The sequence below is a fragment of the Bos indicus x Bos taurus genome, chromosome 21 (assembly GCF_003369695.1).
Source record: "Bos indicus x Bos taurus breed Angus x Brahman F1 hybrid chromosome 21, Bos_hybrid_MaternalHap_v2.0, whole genome shotgun sequence".
Taxonomy (NCBI): Eukaryota; Metazoa; Chordata; class Mammalia; order Artiodactyla; family Bovidae; genus Bos; species Bos indicus x Bos taurus.
The window spans coordinates 56,846,676-56,866,336 of NC_040096.1; positions in this window are offsets into that span (position 1 = coordinate 56,846,676).

The window sequence follows — 19,661 nt, forward strand, 5'->3', positions numbered from 1 at the left end:
TATGTATATTTTACCACAATAAAATCAATCATATTTATTTTTTATTCCCAGTTTCCTTATACATATACAAAGAAAAGTGATAACTGTTAGTGTGTGGGCTCTACTGGTAAAAGAACAACCTTGCAAACAGTTAAATGATGGCAATTTGATATCAGTGTTATCCAACGTTTTAAGTATATCAGTTGACTCTAGTGAACTGAACTGAACTGACTCTAGTAGGGATTTGATTTTTTCAATCAATTAGTGAAATCAAAATAAAGCTTTAAGCAGTTCATTCTGCCAAGGATAAAACTTCAGAAATTAATGTAAACATAATTGTAAATCTAGTTAAAATATCCAACACTGAAGATAAAATTGTATCTGTGATCTCAATACACATATATACTCTGGTGAATCACAGCTTCATGATAAAAATGATGTCTTTACTAAATCAGCAATGACCTTGGATTTGGTTGTGATATACATATAGTTTTTAATTCATTTAAACTAACTGTGATATTCACCAATGGAAAGAAAAACTGCAGTTGTTAAACATTACTAATATTTTTATACATACTCAGAATAACTGATATTGCTGAAGCAGCATTAAAAAATACTTTCTTTTTGTGCTGGCGAGTCATTAATCAGATGTTAGAAATGCTTGAGCTGTGGAAGAACTACTTTGTACATCAGCCCGAGAGTCTTACCAAGCCTTTTCTTTTCTTAAAGGGAGTTGCAACATTTTTGTCAAAAATTAGTTGGAAATATTTAATCAAAGTACTCAGTGAATGGAGCACTAAAATGAAACTTCAGCTTTTCAAGCTTTTTAGCAAAATGCAGTGATTTGAAGACAAAGCTTACAAATAGGAAACCATGAAAATGAAAAAGAGGAACTGAAAAATTGTAGGATGTGCTTTGGGAAATCTTAACTTGAGGGGAGAATCTTTGGATGGAACTTCTGTTTTTAAATGTATACATTTATATTCAATACCAGATGGAATAACATTAAGAAAGACCTACAATCCAAGCCTGACAGAACGTTCAAGAGTCATAAATGGAGATCTATTAGTTGATGCCTTTTTATCTTACAATGACACTTACTAAGGAAAAGTAATCTGAAAGGAGGCAAAAAAGGCAATGTGTAAGAATACCTTGGCTGAAATGTTATACATTTTGATATGAAATAAATTACAAATGAGAATCTCCTTCATCTAGCAAAATTTCCTTTGAGCTTACCAGGCACCTCAGCACCTGTAAAGAATATTTTCTCAATTAAAAATATCATGGTCTGCCTGTGGTTGCTACAGGGGCAGGGGGTGTGTGGGAGGGATGGATTGGGAGTTTGGGACTAGCAGATGCAAACTATTATATATAGAATGGGTAAGCAACAAGGTCCAACTGTGTAGCACAGGAAACTGTATTCAATATCCCATGATAAACCATAATGGAAAAGAATATAAAAAAGAATATATATATATGTGTATATATGTTTAACTGAATTACTTTGCTATAACACAACATTGTAAGTCAACTATACTTCAATAAAATAAATTAAAAAATAAAAAATTCATGGTCTGTAGAGGAGTCTTTTGAAGATCTCAGTAATTTCAAGTGTACTAACAATTAAATGCAACTTTGAAGATAATTTCAGGTTATGTTATAAAAACCTAAAAATACTGAGTCCGAGTTGAAAAAACAAAACCTATTTTTCAGAAGAGTATGCATGATACAATATTAGAATTAGATACAGCTACAAAATTAAGTACTTGATTGTGTGCCTAAAGTAATGATTCTTCTAATTTTTTTTAATGTTCATACAATTAGTATAAATACTTTAAAAATTTTGTTCAGGCATATACAGATATGTTATTTTTACTTTGATAATTTTATTTTTAAATACAGTTTTTGAATCAAATTATTGTATGGATCCACCAATGTCATAAAACCAGTTTGTTCATCAATATATAAATATATTTAATACAACTTTCCAGATGGCGCTAGTGGTAAAGAACCCACCTGCCAATGCAGCAGATGTAAGAGACACAGATTCAATCCCTGGGTCAGAAAGATCCCCTGGAGGAGGGCATGACAACCCACTCCATAATTCTTGCCTGGAGAATCCCATGGACAGAGGAGCCTGGCCGGCTACAGTCCTTTGGGTAGCAAAGAGTCGGACACGACTGAAGCGACTTAGCATAGCACACAATACAACTTAAATGGCTTTTAGTATCCTCTAACCTCATGGGAGAGAGACCAGTCCAAGACTTTAAAATCCTGCTCAGAAGACTATTTGGAAAGGCTGGAATGCCATAGTGACCATGCAAAGTAAGTGGACCAGAGGAAAAGAAAAGAATGCTTCCATGTCCTGGCTATTATAAACAGTGCTGCGATGGACATTGGGGTACAAGTGTCTCTTTCAATTCTGGTTTCCTCGGTGTGTATACCTGTGGCGGATTCATGTTGATGTATGGCAAAACCAATACAATATTGTAAAGTAATTAACCTCCAATTAAAATAAATAAATTTATATTAAAAAAGAAAAGAAAAGAATGGATTGCCCACATTAAGGTGTTACAACTGCAATGGCCCAGCTGGAGCCCCTGTAAGATCCACAGTAATGTGAGCAAGGTGACTCAGGAGAGCCATTTTACTGTAGAATCAGTCAGGTGGCAAATCTCGTGCCCCCTTTCCCTGCTTTCCCTCCTCCACAGTCCAACCCACAGAAACCAGACAGAAACCAGAAACTGGAGTTAGCCAGAGAGGGAGAGAAAAAGGAGCGATGGACCACAGTCCAGTGCTGGAGCAGGAGGGCTGGAGGTGGGACAGCAGTCCTGGGTGTTGTCTCATCTGAGTCAAGACTTGGGTATTGATTGCACTGGAGAGTTGAATTTATGAATTGAGACGATGGTTGCAAAGAAAATTACCCAAAGGACTTTTCATTTAAAAAAAAATTTATTTATTTATTCAGCTCTTTTGTTTTCGACTGTGCCAGGTAGCAGGCGAGATCTTAGACCCCTGACCAAAGATCAAACTCCTGCATTGGAACCATGGAGCCTTAACCACAAAACAAAAATTGAGGGGCTAATAAGGAATAAAACACTGATGTTACAGTGTGGATGGACCTCGAGAACATTATCCACAGCAAAAGAAGTCAGACACAAGGGTCACATATTGTATGATTCCATTTATATGAAACCCCCAGAACAGGTAAATCCATGGAGGAAGAAAGTGGACTGACTAGAGGTAGCTGGGGTTGGGGTTTGGTGGCTGTGGGAGTGGTTAAGGGGCGGAGGGAATGGGATGGGGAGTGGTACAAGGTCTGGTTTTAGGGGGGAGGAAAATATCTTAGAACTTGATAGAGTGGACAGTTGTACAGCTCTGTGGATGTATTAATACTAAAAGCCATTGAATTGTTCACTTTCAATGGTTAATTTAATGTTATGTGAATTTTATCCTCATTTAAGAAAAAATCAACGGGTTGGCTGGCCCAAATGTTCATCCAGGAACTGGAAAATGATGCCCCCTACTAGGATGGTTTAAAGGTCAGTTGTCAGGAAAAGAAAGTTTTTTTGTAAGGACTCTTATCTCACACATTCTGCATATAACTCATACTACTAAATAGGGCTGGATGCAACAAACCTTGTCAACTGTACTCCGGGGGGTTTAAGGAATTTTCAAGGACTTCCCTGGTGGTCCAGTGGTTAAGACTCCAAGCTTCCACTGCAAAGGTATGGGTTTGATCCTGGTCTTGGAGATTAGATCACACATGATGTGTGATGTGACAAAAAAAAAAAAAAAAAAATTTCGAGGGTAAATTTGGTCTCTGCTGGAATTTCACCTACTGTGCTGACTTTAAAGCATTACCTCCACATACTCTGAGCAGCAGTAAAACATAAGACAAGTAAAGACAACAGAGATAAACAGCCTGAACTGTCTCTCTGGGAGCTGAGTTTCATTAACAGGAACATTCCAGGCAGGGGTGAAATTCTACGAACTTTGCTACCACCAACTCTCGGTCACCTGGTTTGGACCAGAACCAGCCATCCCCTCCTCGTCATTCTGAGGTTCAGCTCTTTGTTGTGTCCTAAGTTCCCCTGCTTCTGGATTCTGACCATAAATCCCCCAATTCCTGAGAAAACAGGTTCTGTGGCAAGCCACCAAGGAGCCCAGACAGCTTGGAGTCCAAGAAACTTGCTAGTTCGGAAAAAGGCTCTTGCTCCAGAAGAGAAGTGACTGGCAGCTGGCAGGCATCCTGGGTGTCGGTTCTGGCTGTTGTGTGCCCAAGGGAAGGTGGGCAGACTATTTAAAAACTAGCAGAACACTACTGAGCTTTGAACTTATAAATGTGCATTAAAATGGGAAGCCATTAACCAGAGAAGTAGGGAAGTAATTACAGCCCAAACAACATTATTAATTCAAGTGAGCAGATCAAATTGACCTCTCCACATCTCAGTCTTCTCTTCTGCAAAATGGAAATCCTTTTGATTTAACCAGACAGTTGTGAGATTAGAAGGTATAGATATATGTCGAAATGCTTTGAGAAGAACCAAGTGTAACACAAAATTCAAGGGTTTTACACATAGGAACTTAGTAAAAAACACACCTAGGAGCAAAACCGAGGACTTTCAGTATTTAGGGGTGAGGTGGGCCAGTGGATGCCTCTCTAGCCAGACCTTGCTGTCTCATGAAGGGTTGGAAGATCTGTTTGAGCTGCGTGCAGTCATCCTGTTCTCAAATTTGTTTTTTATTAGAAAGAAAAAACTGGCCAGAAGGGGTAAAGCCAAATGAGAAAAATTAATCATCAATCTCTTGTTATAATTGCCTTTGTTTTTCAGCATTAATAAATCTTAGGTCATAGAAATAATACAAAGGTTTCAGAGTTTAAAATTGGGAGCATTAATTAGTACAAGGAACAAATTTCAAGTGTTTCTTCTTTGTTTACCTGGCTGGGAATATGAAGGATGTGTGTTTAAGTTGGCTTATTTGGAACTGAAAGGGTTTGATCTGGATGTTCCATTCTCTACCATTCAGGAAGAGATTCAGTTCAACTCAGTAGATATTTGCTGTTTCCATTTTGCTCCCAAGCTTGGGATACTGGGGTGAATAGGATAGCTTTTCCCTCTTTTAATTTGCACATAGGCCTTGGAGATGAGCCCCAGCCTTAGCCCTGGGTTTGAAGGAGACAAGGGGACAAAACCCATAGAGACACACACTGGACACACTTCAGACTGCCAGGGATTTCCATGGAGTGAGCACCAGCAGAGGGGGACAACTGGGTTAGAAACCATTCCTTTGAATAGCTACCAGACTCTGGTTCCTTAAGCACATCCTGAATTAAGAGTCTGATATTTAAGCTGACAGCCACTCATCACATTTGAAGGGCAGACATCTGAAATTAGAATGTCCAAAGGTCAGGAAAGTGGAAGATGATATTTGGCGTGTTTTCACAAGGCGGTATGTTTTAAGATACTACAGTCATCTATATGGTGGTTGAAGGCTTTTTTGTTTGTTTGTTTTTAAGACCACCTCTAAAACTCCAGACCCATTTTCAGCCCGAGTACTCCCCATAATTTTGCTCCACATACAACAGATAGGCACTGAATTAAGTTTTCCTGAATCTAAGCACCAGCAGTGTTGCCCAGCTCAGAAATACAATAAGTAAGACTTATCCCAAAGTACACTGATTTTTTTCTAAAAAAGAATTTCATCCTTCCAAGGGTCACAAAATATTTACCCTGAGCTGCCTGCAAGTGCAAATTTCTTCAGAGTCTTCCAATTTCCTTTCAATTGTCTAGACCAGCCAAACCCACAGACTCTCATCCAGTGTCTGTCTCCCAAACAGGTCTGGGAAGTGCTGAGAAAGGGGCTGAGGATTCAGTTTTGCTCTTTGGTAATGGAAAGGAGGGATCTCCTCTTATGCTCTGTTGGCACCAAAAGACTTAAAATTTCAGAGCTGATGACACCTTAGATTTGGCCCAATGATTGCTCCTCATTTTCCATCTCCAGAACTTTTTATCTTTCCCAAACTGAAACCCAGTACAGTAAGTCTCCTGCATACGAACGAGTTCTTCTCTGAGAGCATGTTTGTAAATCCAACGAAGTTAGCCTAGGTACTCAGTAAACATAGTCGCTATACTGTACTTTACTGGAATAGGTTTATAATACTTTTCACACAAAGAACACATAAAAACAAAACATGAAAAATAAAGAAAACATTCTTAATCTTACAGTGCATGCATGCATGCTAAGTTGCTTCAGTCGTGTCCAGCTTTTTGATACTCTATGGACTGTAGCCTGCCAGACTCCTCTGTCCAGAGGTCTCTCCAGGCAAGAATACTGGAGTAGGTAGCTCTTCCCTCCTCCAGGAGATCTTCCCAACCCATGGATCGAACCTGTGTCTCCTGCACTGGCAGGGGGCTTCTTTACCACCAGCACCACCTGGTACAGTCTTGAAAAGTGCAGTAGTACACTACAACAGTTGGCATACAGAGGCTGGCATCAAGTGGACAGGCAAGAAGAGTCAGTGACTCAGGAGGGAGAGGAGGTGGGAGATGGTAGAGCCGAAGAATCATAAGTAGTAAGAGATGGAGGGCAAGCTGCAATTTCACTCATGCCTGGCATTTGAAGCCATGAAAGTTCGCTACTTGAAGGTTCGTATGTAGGGGACGTACTGTACTCATTAAACAATGACAGACAATAACAGTAAACAATAACTTTCCAATCTCCCTTCCCCGAACTCCCAGCAACTACCATTCTACTTTTGTTCTCTATGATTTTGACTACTCTGCTGCTACTGATAAGTCACTTCAGTCGTGTCCGACTCTGTGTGACCCCACAGACGGCAGCCCACCAGGCTCCCCCGTCCCTGGGATTCTCCAGGCAAGAACACTGGAGTGGGTTGCCATTTCCTTCTCCAATGCATAAAAGTGAAAAGTGAAAGCGAAGTCGCTCAGTCATGTCCGACCCTCAGCGACCCCATGGACTGCAGCCTTCCAGGCTCCTCCATCCATGGGATCCTCCAGGCAGGAGTACTGGAGTGGGTTGCCATTGCCTTCTCTGTTGACTACTCTAGGAGCCTCATATAAATGGAATCACACAGTATTTGTCCTTTTATGACTGTTATTTCACTTAGCTTAGTGTCTTCAAAGTTATCTATATTGTTGCATGTGATAGGATTTCCTTTCTTTTTAAGGCTATGTAATATCCATTTTTATCGATATTAATTAACAGTATTAATATCCATTAATACCACTTTTTATCCATTCATCCATCAATGGTTGTTTCCACTTTTTAGCAAATCCTGCTATGAACATTAGTGTACAGGTGTATGCTTGACTCTGCTTTCAATTCTTTTGAGTATATACTCAGAGGCAGGATTGCTGGATCATATGGTAATTCTATATTTACTTTTTTGATGGATTATCATAATGTTTTCCACACCAGCCTCACTATTTTACATAACCACTAACAATGCACAAAGGTTCTGATTTCTCTGTATCTTCACTAACATTTGTTATTGTCAGTTTTTGAAAGAATTGATGCTTTTGAACTGTGGTGTTGGAGAAGACTCTTGAGAGTCCCTTGGACTGCAAGGAGATCCAACTAGTCCATCCTAGAGGAGATCAGTCCTGGGTGTTCTTTGGAAGGACTGATGCTAAAGCTGAAACTCCAGTACTTTGGCCACCTCATGTGAAGAGTTGACTCATTGGAAAAGACTCTGATGCTGGGAGGGATTGGGGGCAGGAGGAGAAGGGGACGAAAGAGGATGAGATGGCTGGATGGCATCACTGACTCGATGGACATGAGTTTGGGTAAACTCTGGGGGTTGGTGATGGACAGGGAGGCCTGGCGTGCTGCAATTCATGGGGTCACAAAGAGTCTGACACGACTGAGCGACTGAACTGGACTGAACTGAATGGGTGTAAGGTGGTATCTCACTGTAGTTTTTTTTTTTTTTTTAAGATTTATTTCTGACTGTGCTGGGTCTTCATTGCTGTGCACATGCTTTCTCTAGTTGTAGTGAGTGGGGGCTACTCTTTGTGGTGCGCGGACTTCTCACTGCGATGGCTTCTCTTCTTGCAGAGAACAGGAGCTAGGGCATGTGGGCTTCAGCAGTTGCAGCATGTCGGCTCAGCAGTTGTGGTACATGGGCTTAGTTGCCCTGCAGCATGTGAGATCTTCCAGGATCAGGGAACAAACTGATGTCCCCTGCATTGGCAGGTGAATTATTTCTTTTTTATTATCTATTTGTTTATTTTCGGCAGGTGAATTCTTAACAACTAGACCACCAGAGAAGCCCCTTGCTGTAATTTTAATTTGCATTTCTCTAAAAATTAGTGATATTGAGCATCTTTTCATGTACTTGGCTTTCCTGATAGCTCAGTTGGTAAAGAGTCTGCCTGCAATGCAGAAGACCCTGGTTCAATTCCAGGGTTGAGAAGATCTACTGGAGAAGAGATTGGCTACACACTCCAGTATTCTTGGGCTTCCCTTGTGGCTCATATGGTAAAGAATCTGCCTGCAATGCAGGAGACCTGGGTTGGATCCTTGGGTTGGTAAGATCCCCTGGAGAAGGGAAAGACTACCCATTCCAGTATTCTGGCCTGGAGAATTCCATGGATTGTATAGTCTATGGGATTGCAAAGAGTTGGACATGACTGAGTGACTTTCACTTCACTTCACTTCACTTTCATGTACTTATTGGTCATCAGCATATCTTCTTTGGAGAAATGTCTATTCAAGTCCTTTGCCCACTTTAAAATTGTTTCTTTTTGTGATTGTTGTTAACACCTCATATTATGTATGTTATTAAATGGGTCACAGGAAGGTTGCACTTATCCAAAGACCCTCAGTCAGATGGTAGCAGAGCCAGAATCAGAATTTAGGGGTCCCAGTAACACAACGGGCTTTGTCCCACTTCATTCCTTCAGTTCAGTTCAGTCACTCAGTCATGTCTGACTCTTTGTGACCCCATGGACTGCAGCACGCCAGACCTCCCTGTCCACCAGCAACTCCTGGAGTTTACTCAGACTCATGTCCATTGAGTCAGTGATGCCATCCAAACATCTCATCCTCTGTCATCCCCTTCTCCTCCTGCCTTCAATCTTTCCCAGCATCAGGGTCTTTTCAAATGAGTCAGTTCTTCACATCAGGTGGCCAAAGTATAGGAGTTTCAGCTTCAACATCAGTCCTTCCAATGAACACTCGAGACTGATCTCCTTTACGATGGACTGGTTGGATTCATTCCTTATAGAGGAGGGAACACAGGTGGAGAGGTGAGGACATGCTCTTCTACTATTTAGGGCTGTGGCCTCCAGGCTCCACTTGCAGCATCTTGCTGAGTGATTGGGGCCCACATTCTCAACCCTGGTGCTATGGTCTCAATTGTGTCTCCTGTACCCAAATCCACATGTTGAAGCTTCAAGCCTGAATGTGACTGCATTTGGAGATAGGCCCTTGAAGGAGGTAATTACAGTAAAATGAGTCCATGAGGATGGGGCCCTAATCCAATAGGACTGGTGTCCTTATAAGAAGAGGAAGAGACGCCAGAGCTCTCTCTTTTTCCTCTCCATGTGTGCACAGGGGAAAGACCATCTGTAGACACGGTAAGAAGGTAGCTGTCTGCAAGCCAGGCCATGAGGCCTCACCAGAAATCAACCCTGCTAGTACCTTGCTTTGGTCTTCTAGCCTCCAGAATTGTGAGAAAATGAATTTCTATCATTGAACCCACCTAATCTGTAATGGTAGCCTGAGCTTACTAAAACCCCTGGATTCAGAGTTACCAGTTGGAGAAGAACCTGGAGAGAAGTGCCAGGGTGGGTGTGGGAGGTCAAGTTAGCCAACTGGGTCTCACAATGAGTGTGGCCATGTTAAGTTTTTCTGGAATCTTAGAGGCTTCGATCTGATATCCAAGTAATCTTCTCCTGGCAGAACACAATCTCCCAATGTTGAAAATAGAGCTTAATAAAGCCTATTAAAATAATTCCAAAGGCTTCCTGGATATCAAATAGCTCTCACCAGAAAGTATTCTGATGATTTAAAAAGTCTCAGACATGTGCATATTAGGTTTCCCTCAAAGTATACATGGTTTCACCACTGGTACTGAACTTCTGTTTTCTTCTCTGTGATCCCTGGTTTGGGTGGATTTTCTTGGCTATTTCTGATGTATTTGTTATCCTTCCTTTCCTGTCCATCAGATTAACTGCCAAATCCCTCCTAGGCTCCTTATTTCTGTAAGATCTAGTTATACTTCAGATGGTCTAGACTGTAAGGCAAAGAGGATCCAGCAAGCAAGGGCCGATGGGAAGAGGAGAAAGCTAAGAGCATCTGTGGTGGGCACTGGTGTGGTGGGAGATGTCAACATCACACGGCCTGCCCTGCACACTTCTTGGGGATGGAGAAGGAAACAGAGGTGCCTCCAAGTCCCACTTCTCCCACTTCTGGGCCATGCTGGGAAAATCATTTCACTTTTGGTTAGTTCTTTGGAAATAATCTGCTCATTTGTAAAACAGGTAAAATAATATCTATCCTTAGAACCAGTCATTGTGAGTCTGGAAGATCTGCTGGGCCCAGAAGCACTTTGAAAATTATAAATTTGCAAATGCAAAGGATTATCTTAGAAAAGTTCAGGGCAAAATTTCCTGTGTCAAATTATGAAAAACTGATTTTACCTGGGCTGTGGCCATAAGCACAGTGGGTGAATGCAGAGCACAATGAAGGCAGTGAAATATTTTGCTGTTGGTCCAAACTTAATCCAAGCACAAGTCTTCCAAACCTTTGGATTTTGACCAACTCCAAAGGAAGCCAGCTGGGTATGATTATTGTTGTTTCATCACTAAGTCATGTCTGACTCTGTGAGCCCATGGACTGCAGCATGCCAGACTTCCCTGTCCTTCACTATCTCCCAGAGTTTGCTCAGGTTCATGTCCAGTGAGTTGGTGATGCTATCTAATCCACCTTCTCCTTTTGCCTTCAATCTTTCCAAGCATCAGGGTCTTTTCCAGTGAGTTGGCTCTTTGTGTCAAGTGGCCAAAGTATTGGAGCCTCAGCTTCAGCATCAGCCCTTCCAATGAATATTCAGGGTTGATTTCCTTTAGGATTGATTGGCTTGACTATCTCCCCCTTAAAAGTTGTTTAAATTATCAAGTGTACATTAGCACAAGCAACAGCTAGAGAGTAACACAAAACAGCACTGACCTCCATTTAGGAGTCAGTAGGGTTTCAAAAGCAAGTGAATTGTTTAGCACTGACTTCATATCAACACAGCCAATGTTGTGAATATCACTTCTGAGTGAGCCCCGAAACACATTAAGACCTCTTAACATGGCTAAAACTTAATTAAAACTAGCAACAATGATGTGTAAAGAGCATTATGATTTTTGAAGTATTTGTATATTCACTAATTTTTACTTTCTTTCCCTTTTAAAGATTTGGAAACCAAGGCCTGGAGAGGTTAAGAGAGTAAAGATTATAGAATCAGCCACAGGAAAAGACCTTGAATCTGGTCTGCTGATGTCACATTTGTGGTCTTCTGGAACTAGTCCCAGGGAGCAGGGTTTGAAGCATTTCATCTTGGATCATCCTGTACATATCTATTCCTGTAACCACATTCCTGGACATTCTCCTTTACCTGCCTAGTCTCCCGCCTGCCGGTGGGGGACTCAGTAGGCCATGGCCAAAGGCAGAAGTGTTAGTCAGGAGAGACAAATGACCTTAGTAGTTTTTGAGGGATATGTTTTGCCCCTTGGGCTCCCAGTTAGACTTTAATTTTAAGTGATCTGTCTCATTTCTCACTAGAAGCAAAGTTACTGTCTCTGACTTAAGCAATAAAATGGGTGCATTGCTTAGAATTTAACGTGGTTGCTAATGACTGAGACTTGAAATAATATCAGCCCATATAATCTGAAGGATTGTTTCTTTTCTCACCTCAAGTCTGAAGGTGGGTAATAGAGGGCTTCCCTCATAGCTCAGTCAATAAAGAAAATGCCTGCAATGCAGGAGACCCAGGTTTGATTCCTGGGTCCAGAAGATCCCCTGGAGGAAGGCATGCAACCCACTCCAGTATTCCTGCCTGGAGAATCCCATGGTCAGAGAAGCCTGGGGGACTACAGTCCATAGGGTCACAAAGAGTCAGACACCACTGGAGCAACTTAGCACACACCCACGGTAGTTTCACAAATTCCTTAGGGACTCAGGCTCCTTCTGCCTTTCTTGTCTCCAATCGTCCCAGCAATGCAAGTAGATGTGGAAAGGCAGGTTCAGTCCCTGGGTGGGGAAGATCCCCTGGAGAAGGCAATGGCAATGAACTCCAGTACTCTTCCCTGGAAAATTCCAAGGACAGAAGATCCTTCTGGGCTTTAGTCCATGGGGTTGCAAAGACTTGGACACAACTGAGCAGACACACAGCACAACTCTAGCCATCACACCAGCACTTCAGAGGAAGAAGGGATTAAAAAAGTGCATCTTCCAAATGAGTTAGTGCTTTTAAAGCTGGGTATATTTACATACCCAATAAACTCCATGTTTTGTTTTTAGGGAAGAAGGGAGAATAGCTATTGGCACATATCCTTTTTTTTTTTTTCTTTTTCTTCCTTCCTTCTTCTTTTTTTGGCCATGTTGCACAGCTAACTGGATTTTTAGTTCCCTGACCAGGGACCGAACCTGAGCTCCTGCAGTGGAAGCATGGCGTTATCATCACTGGACTGCCAGGGAAGTCCCAGGCTTAGTTGATTTTGGGTAGCTCATGGAACTGAAGGTCAGGGACTCGAACATCTCAAGAACCCATGGAAAGTCTCTTTAGAAAGCTATTGTGGGATTATTTTTCTCCATTGCCTTCAGCCCCTGTGACCCTACTCAAAGAGAAAGAAAGTCTAAGTTTGCCTGAGCTGCTGACTGGGGGATATGGGAAGTGGACTTGCATAGGACCCACACCATAAGGACTGGAACAAGATCCTTGCTCAAAAGAAGGGATTCTAGACAGAAAAATGTCACAGGTGTCTCCCAGGTTCATGTGTTGTCCCATCTCATCCTCTCTTACAGCCCCAGACTCTTCTCAGCAGAGAGAAGGCATGGTAGGGTGAGGAGTGGAAACAGGGCTTTTGAGAGCTGCACACCTGGATTTACTCATGGTTCTGCCATGGCGCAGATGTATGACGCTGGGCCCGTGTTACTTTACTTCTCTGAGCCTCAGTTTCTTCAGCTCTTGGAAAGGGGATAATCTTACATGCCTTAAAGTTGGCTGTGAGGATTTCCTACTCGTATGATTCCACTTTATTTAAAACAGAAGAGAGACCCTCTTAAATTTGTCGTATTTTAAGGAATAAATAAATGTGTTGCCTTAAAAAAAAGTTGGCTGTGAGGATTAACACAGTGGGATTGTCACAGTCTCACTGGTCTTGAGGATCAGTAGTGTCACTTTGACAGTAGTAGCCTAAGGTTCACTGGTTCTCCATGACCTGTGAGCCCCTCCTCCCCTGCTTCAAGTATTGGTGAGGACATTTAAAACACGCCCTACACATGTGCGGGCTCCGCAGGTGTGCTAGTGGCGAAGAACCCACCTGCCCAATGCAGGCAAACGTAAGAGAAGCAGGCTCGATCCCTCGGTCAGGAAGATCCCCTGGATGGAGGCATGGCAATCCACTCCAGTATTTTTGTCGGGATAATCCCATGGACAGAGGAACCTGGGGGGCTATCGTCCATAGGGTCAGTCAGACATGGCTGAAGTGACTTAGCACTCACACCACATATGTGCTCACCAAACATCGGATACTCCCATGCCTGGGTGCTGTCCCGTCAAGCATCTTAACCTTTGTCCTTCACTCAGCCTAGGGGAACCTCTATCAGAGATGAGCTATGGTTTGGGAACATTGCTGGAAAAAAGCCCTTCTGTCCTATTTGATGTTACTCTGAGTGGGAGGGATCCTATTCAGCACTCCTTAGGCCCCCAAGTCTCAGTTTTCTGGCAGCCTGCCCCCTCTCTGAGACTCAGACATGCAGCCATGGGGCTTCCAATCTGGATTTCAATGGCTGAAGTTTGTCGTTGCCTATACAGAAATCTGTCTTCTCCTTTCTTCTTAGGCAGTGAACACTGATTTCCAGCTGGGTCCCTTGCTACCTAGAGTAAAAGACAAGATTTCTTTGCTTCCCTTGGAACTTAAGTATGTCCATTTGACTAAGTTCTGGCCAACAGGACATAAGCAGAAGTGGGGTGTGTAAGAAAGGCTGATTACAGCATTTCTCAGAAGTCAGTCTGTCCCTTTTTGCCCTCTTCCCTCTATCCTCCAGCTGACAGCCTGAGGTGTGATGACTGGAGCTCCAGCAGCCATTTTGGAGCCTGAGGAGAGCTTGTAGATGGAAGCTATGCCCTTAAACAGTGGAGCAGAAAGATTGAAGTCTGTGTCCCTAATGAAACTGTGGAATCTCCATGCCAGTCCTGGATTGTTGGTTCTGGACCTCTTTTGCATCAAAGAAAAATAAGCTTCGATCTTATTTTTGAGATAGTTATTTTGAGGGTGAAAAAAGGAAATAATCAGCTGAAACTGATCCTAATGGATGATACCACACTCATTCACACTAGGTAATTTCCTTGGGGTGCATTCTTGCCAGGTGATCTCTCAGTCTTCATGAAAATAGACTTCTGAAGAGATCTTCTCCACTGGTATTCCAGATGTGTCCAGGCACACCCAAATCCCACCTAGAATCAAATGGCATCCCTCATAACTGATGCTAAGTACTTGGCACAGAGTCTGTATTCATTGGGGCTATTCTTTTATTTAAAAAATGTTTTTGGAGTATAGTTGCTGTATAATGTGTTATTTTCTGCTGTACAGCTAAGTGAATCAGTCATATGTACACATATATCCTCCCTGTTTTGGATTTCCTTCCCTTTTAGGTCACGGCAGAGTATTGAGTACAGTTCCCTGGGCTATACAGTAGATCCTCATTAGTTATCTATTTTATACATAGTCGTGTATATACATCAGTCCCAACCTCCCAATTCATCCCCCTCCTCCTTTTCCGCCTTGGTGACCATATGTTTGTTCTCTACGTCTGAGTCTCAATTTCTGCTTTGCAAATTAATATACATGGTCTGGCACAGTTCTGAGCTGCTGCTGCTGAGTTGCTTCAGTCATGTCCGACTCTATGCAACCCTGTAGATGGCAGCCCACCAGGCTCCCCCTGGGATTCTCCAGGCAAGAACACTGGAGTGGGTTGCTATTTCCTTCTCCAATGCATGGAAGTGAAAAGTGAAAGTGAAGTCACTGTCGTGTCCGACTCTTCGAGACCCCATGGACTGCAGTCTACCAGGCTCCTCTGTCCATGGGATTTTCCAGACAAGAGTACTGGAGTGGGGTGCCATTGCCTTCTCCTGTTCTGAGCACAAGGGCTCGATAAAAATTAGTCGGCATTCTCTCCACTCTTCATACGTGTAGATGGTTGACTCCTTCCACCTCCTAGTTCTGGGCTGTAACACAGAGGGCTGCACCAGGTAGGGAATCCTACATAAGCAGCTAAAAACTGATTTTCCCCCCGAGGTCCCTTTCCACTTTTCACCCTTGCCTCCATTTCAGGACATTGCTGGGCAAGACCCTGAGCTCAGAGGGGCAGCCGCCATCAGTCAGTAATACCTCCTGCTGAGCCATGGTTGCAGCGGGGGTGTGGGGGTCCCAAAGGGAGAAGATGAAGCTTCTGTCCTCAGAGGCATCTCTACCCAACAGGAACTAATAATGCTGAATGATTTCAGTTGAGACCAGACTTAGGAACACCAGGCCAGCTCGACCCATCTTCTCCAACAATCCATTACGGCCCTCTGAGGTCTGCCTCATCCCAAATACCCCCCGAATCTCCTGGGTTACTTCCTCCCCTCCCCTACCTCACACTGACCTGTATCTAAGCTATTGTGGATGCAGAGATTTTCTTGATTATGAGAGACACAGGTGGTTGAATGACTTTAGTTATTTTAATGATTTGTCTTGAAGCAGGAAATCAGATCTAAGCCAGTTCTAGAAATTCAGCTTGTTAAATGAATTGAACTAAAGAAAAGCAGAGTAAAAAACATTACTAAACAATGGAATGAACGGGCCAAGTCAAGAGACACTTTCATTCCATGTCTCTGTGAAATATGGGAAGCGTGCTTCTCCAGTCCAGGACTGTGGGGCTGGAGTCATCCTCCTCCTGTTCCTCACGTTTCCTCCTCAGCCCAGCCTGGGATGAGGAGTCTGGGCTTTATTTTCCACCAAAGACACCTGAGGAATCCAGGGGTCAGGCTGAGGCTGGTGACCCAGCGTGTGTCACAGTGTTCAAAGTGTGCAGCCCTGCTTCCTTCCTGCAGTCTCCAGTTACGGCCTGGAAGGGTCTTTGCCCTGTGGAGACGCTGAGACAGCAGAAGACCGAGGCTGAGGTGTGGATGGTGAGCCCCAGAGGAGGTTCAGGAAAGTTCCTCAAGCCAGCGTTCCTAGGAAAATGCTCCTCAGAGTGGAGCTTCCTTCCCTTCACAGGGTCCTTGCTCAACTATGGATTCCCCTCTGCAGCTCAACAGAAGTAGACTCAGTTCCCCACATCCTGTAAACCCAGGCTTCTTCCTTTGAGTATGTGGGAAGGAGTTCAAGACCCTGAGGGAGCAAGTTTTCCTGCCAGTAATCCAAATTTTATGGAGTAAATCCACTCCTCCTCCCTTGCAAAATTCTAGCAACTATCATATTTTGCGCTATGCACATATTTACCATAAAAGCAAAAATTAAATGGTGCTTCGGGAAATGGCCTTGGGGTGCCTTGCGCAATAGCCTAGAAGAGCTTAGAGCTTTCTTTTATTATACCTAGTCCTCATTAAGTAAGATTTATTTTTACTATGCCTAGCCCTCCACTCAAGTGATCAATACAAATCCAGTTACAAATGGTAATATTTCTTTGAAACAGTTACAGTGACAGAATCTTAAGTTTCCAGTATGCAAGGGGTGGTAAATGGAATATAATATAAGGTGGTGTTTTTTTAAACCAAGTTATAGTATGTAAACTTTGGCCACCTAATGAGAAGAGCCAACTCATTGGAAAAGACCCCGATGCTGGGAAAGATTGAAGTCAGGAGGAGAAGTGGGTGACGGAGGATGAGGTGATTGGATGGCATCATAGACTCAATGGACACGAGTTTGAGCAAAATCTGGGAGATAGTGAAGGAGAGGAAAGCCTGGTGTGCTGCAGTCCATTCGGTTGCAAAGAGTCAGACACGAGTGAGCAACTGAACAACAACGTGTGAACTGTCACTGACAGTCTAATTTGTGTCCTAGTTGTCTATTGCTGTAAAACACATTACCTCCAAACAGCAGCATAAAGCAGTATTTATTATTTCATAGCTCCCGTGGGTCAGAAATCAGGACAGGCTTAGCTCAGGGTTTTCGGCTCAAGATCTCCCAGAAGTTGCAGTCAAGCTGTCGGCCAGGGCTGCAGACTCATTTGAAGCCCCGACAGAGGTGGAGGATTAGCTTCCGAGCTCAGGCCCCTGCTGTCCCTCATCCTGTGGGCTTCACCGCAGTGCTGCCTTGAGACATGATAAAGGGCTTCCGCAGAGTGAGTAATGCAGGAAAGCATGAAGCCCAAGACAGACACCACAGTCTTTTTATAACCTGATCTTGCAAGCAGGATCCCATTACTTGTGCCACATTCTGCTTGTTAGAAGCAAGTCATTTGCTCCACCCATACTCAAGAGAAGGGATGAAACAAGGATGCGAAAATAGGAGGCAGTGATCATTGGGGGTGGGGAGGGAGCCCGCATCTCAAAGGCTGACTTCCACAGATTTTTGCCTTTTCTTACAGTCCATGGGGTCCCAAAGAGTTGGACATGATTGAGCAACTAACACACAAGCCTCACAAATACTTGAGGAATTTCTGTGGCTTAATTATAATCCCAGTGTCCCTACTATGTTTTCTTTAATGTTAGGAGTTCCTCAACCACAAACATTCCTGCAAAGGAGTTTTCAGGAATCTAGATCTTGGCACTGGAGAGGAAATTCTATCCTGGGGTTACAAAGTCTTTATCTTCTGTGGTTTGAGCATAAATGTTCCACAAAGTGGATTTTTCAGACAACCGAGGTCTTTTCCCTTTGAGCACCCCAGTTCTTTCCACACTGTACACGAGGAGACCTGTGTAATTCTGGAATCTAATTCCTGAGACCATTGAGAATACCTAGATTACAAAAGAAAAGTTGTGTATGTATGATTGGATTTCTCAGGAATCATAATTCCATGATACCTCCTTTCTTGTAAACACATATTATGTTAAATAAATAACTTTGTAAGTTTTCCTGAAATCTTTCACTTGATTAAAAACTTTTGTGCAGGTTGAGGCAATTGCTAAAATAGCTTTGAGAATCAATTTTTCTTGTTTCTAGGGGACTTGGTTATGTCCTATATATGAGCCACCATTGAATCAAACCCTTCATTCTTTCTTTAAAAAATGAGTATTATCTTTTATTCCAAACCGAGCTGTCATTCAGGTACATAGGCAACTGAGGATTCCTGTATGTTTGAATCACAGGATCTATTAGAGGGTAAACTTAGATCCCTTGAGAGATGACAGGAAAATCTTCAACAAAAGAACAGGCAGAGGGCATTGAATTTATACCACCGTAGACTGAGACAAAACACGTGCAATGACTATGAGGAAGAATAGAGTCTAAACGATCTAGAAATGATGTAACTGACAAATATTGAGATGCAAAGGGCGAACAAAGGTATTTACGGTATAAACACATCGTGGTATAAATGAGACACTTTATTCTGTAGGTTACTCTAAACATCTATTTCCCGCAAAAGAAGCACCAATTTCTTAGTCCTCCTCACTTTCTCTTCACTTGTGTTACAGCTCTAAAATCTGTTTCCTTGTGCTCTTTCCTATGCCTCAGCTTACTCTTTGAGGCAGCAGGGCACCGTGGTTAGGATGGGATGCTCTGCAGCTACACAGTCTTGGCTCCACTGCTTACTGGATGTATGAATTTAGGCAACTCAGTTGACCTATTTGGCTTTAGTTTCCTCATCTGTAAAATGGGACTTATTATGGTCCCTACACATAGGGATGTTGTGAGGATCAAATAGGACAATCCACATAAAGCTCTTAAGAGAGTGCCAGGGCATAGTAGGTGCTCAATAAGTGTTAGAGGTGATGGCTGCTGGTCATGGGAATAATAGACATCATCAAGGTCTGAGGGCAGGTGCTGGCCGTTGACAGGTGTACTTACGTGCCCAAATTCTTAACCTGTTTCAAGGCAAATCACATCTAACCTTCAGGGTTGCTGGTGAGTAGACCAGATGCATACTATACTTAGAGTCCTTCCTGCTGCTGCAAAGAGAGAGACAGTGCACTGAAGGGACCCTTCTCCTCATCAGGAGCCAGGGTTGATATGCAGGTGACTCCTCCCATATCTCAGAGGTGCATGCTTGGGCTGTTAGGCCTTGAACAAAATGGCCCGGACACTAGTGTGTTCTACATATAAATGTCTGCATCTCATACTTTTCTGCCTCCCCTTTCACGGCCAGCTGCTGCTGTGGGCATTGCCAGTGTGCCTACTTCCAGCAGCTCCCTTCCTTCTCCTTCTAATTCTTACTTCCATGGGCTGGGAAACTTGAGAGTGAACTTTATCGCAATTTTCTGTGAAAGACAAAGCTTTGAGTGAGGGTCCGAGGACTGTGCT